Genomic DNA, 3142 nt, shown 5'->3' with positions numbered 1-3142 from the left:
TCTGACAGACAGGAGAAGGCTTTAAAGGATCAGTTCCCCCAAATTTCAAAGAAACACATTTTCTCACAGTGGTAGTAGTTCAGTGGTGGTGAATGGAATTTTATTTATCACATTTTTAAATTTTAACAGCAATGTCATATATAGCCCTTTGTTATGAACTTCATAAGCATTTTTTTTATTTGATAAACTCTGCATATTGACAAACACAATAGAAAAGGTAACATTTTTAAAACAGTGTCTGAACTTAGAATTTGATTTCAACCCGTTCTTATTTTAATTAATTTTTATTCAATGTGTTTATTTTTTAATTTTTTGTTTAGATATTTAGCTTATTTATTCTTTGTTTTATATACATTGTGGGATTTTGTGTAACTGTTTTGATTTCTAATTGTCTTCTTTGGCTGATGATGACTAGGCTACATTGATGCTAATGTCACCATTTGTGATATGCCGTGGTGGAAACATTGTTCAGACCCTATACATAAATAAATGTTCTAATGCCACACTGAGAAAAATAATCCACACCAAAGTGCAGCTAAAGTTTCAGCGCCGGAGTCCAAGAAAAGTTTCCCCAAGGGGACAATAAAGTATAATTGAATTTAATTGAATGGATGAATTTATCAGCATTTTAGCATTTATTAGCAGTTTTAGCAACATGGATGGGGGACAATACACTTTGTTTTATGATGCATGTCTTCAAAATTGCTGACATGAGAATCAGAATTAGATTTATTGCCAAAGTAAGTTTTCACTTGCATGGCATTTGCCTTGTTGTGTTTGGTGCATACAATAAACATATTGTTGTACATGTGTATAATGACAATAAAAGGCATTCTATTCTATTCTTCTATTAGAAATGGAACAATAAACAATAAGGAGAGACATAGGCTTATATGTTGCACTAGATGTTATAATGAATACATCTAAGAGTTCTTTTTCATACATAGTATTCGTGTTGTTGCATTTGATGCACTTATGTGGAGAGAAGTTGTTTTCAAATTAAAGACTTAGCCAGCTGTTTATAGAAAGTTGAAAGCAATAGGGTGATATTGTGAGACTGTATACATTTTGAGAATATGCAACGCCCTCTGCTGACCATTTCCCATAGCACACATCACTTCTCTTTGCCATAAAGAATACAGTGAAACCTCCAGTGTTTTTCAAATGATTGCATGCATTAGTCCTCTTAACCCCTTTTGGGCCATATTCAATCATATTCAAACAACAACAGGTGCCCATGTTGGGGCGGCCTCTGGCTTGCCCAGTGGGAGCGTTCGCCCCGTGTTGGCTGGGTCCTGCAGCGGCGTGGGTTTGAGTCCGGCCTGCTGCCCTTTGCTGCGTGTCGTCCCCCATCTCTCTCCTCCTTTCCTGTCTATCCACTGTTTCTATAAAATAAAGGGACCCCCCCCCAAAAAAAAATGGTCCATGGTAAAACATTTCTGCCTTATGTGAACCACCTCATGTGAATGCTGTAAGTGAATAATAGCTGTGGTGAATTTGCTGCCATATGTGCACATTTTATTCACAGCTGGATTCAAACTAGACATCTGGATGGGACAGGAATGCTATGACCACTAATTCAGTGACAGTTGTATAGATAATATATGGTTTAAGTTGACACCTGATGAAAGATTTCATCAGGTGTCAATTTTTACTTACTAAGATTCCTGCGATATTACAACGTGAAACGTTTTTAGATTGGGTTCCAACTACAAAATAATTGCTTACTTTTTTAAGTGCTCTTGCTTGTTTAACAAAAGGAGAATATACCAAATTTTGAATCGTTACTTATGAATATTATGTGAGTTATATGGTGTCTGCTGTCGTCTCTGATGTTTCTGTCATTCTGTGCAGGGCTCCGTGAACTGTTGCTGTATTTCAGGAACAGCTCAGCCAGAGATTGAAGGTTAACCCTTCTGTTGTCCTCGAGTCAAATTTGACCCGTTTTCATAATTTCTATGTATTCGAAATTTGGGTTCCTTTCAACCTAATTTCTCAAAAATAACATGGATGGTTCCATACAATGCTCTGCACAAGTTAAATGAAGGATCAGTTCACTACTGTCATTGAATGTTGGTTGTTTTATTCAATGTTACAGCATTTGAAAAAAAAACACCCTGAATAAACTTCTACATACCTTCCTCTGATCTTAACTATTAGTCAAAATAGTTCACAATTTCAGCTTTTTAACTCAAACGTTAGATATCATTCCATGTAAGTGAAGTTTATTGACCATTACTTCCAGAAAAAAAGTGTAAAAGTAATAAGTTGGGTTTAGTGGTGAAAAAAAAAACCCAGAGAAGTGTTAATTTTGGACCCTGGAGGACAACAAGTCGACAGGGTTAAGAGGGGGGCTTTCAGGTGCTTACAGTAAGCCAAAACACACACGCATGCACACATATAATATATATTTAATGTAGAAGTCAAATCAGTGCTTACTGGGGCCGTGGGCCAGGGACTTATTTCCATCCTGGTTTCCTTAACTGTTTTTAAAAGTTTATGTTTAGTTTGGCTGACGTGAAAATGCAATAAAATATCCTGCAGGCCTTGATCGTATGTCTTCCTCACTTGTGTATCTGTAATGTTTCTCCAATCCCAGTTCTTGAGTGCAGTCCAAGTCTCTGTCTGAGTCAGAGCTTAGAGGAGGTGGACAGACAAAGCCCTGAAAGGGGGTCTGGTCCCTTGACTCCCTGGGCCTTTTTGTTCAAAGTGGGGCTGTGATGTACTCACTGTTTTAGAAAGAGCCCTTTTCAGCTAGGCCGTAAGGCGATCCTGGGCCTTTCCTAGCTAGGGTGTGCCTCGGGCGTCTCTGGTTTACCTGCGGGAACAGGATGGGTGGGGTGGAGTGGGCTGGTCCTCCCTGGGCCAGGTAGTAGTGGTGAGGGTGGAGAAGAGGAAAGCAGCTGGTCAGTGGAAGAGGGAGCGAGAGAGACCTAGAGAAAGGGAGGGATAGAGGGATGGATGTAAGGCGAGAACGCTGAGAAAGGACCAATAAACAAAGGTGGTGATGAGGGTCTGAGGTGAATTAATTGTATCAAGCTCTTTCTCTCTTTGGTGGCAGTCTCCAGAGACAGCAGCACAGAGAACAGCAGACAATGGACACACTATTAAACTATAGACCAGCTTAGAGAGACCTGCAGCT

This window comes from Sander lucioperca, chromosome 4 (assembly GCF_008315115.2).
Source record: "Sander lucioperca isolate FBNREF2018 chromosome 4, SLUC_FBN_1.2, whole genome shotgun sequence".
NCBI lineage: Eukaryota > Metazoa > Chordata > Actinopteri > Perciformes > Percidae > Sander > Sander lucioperca.
This window is presented reverse-complemented; position numbering follows the sequence as displayed.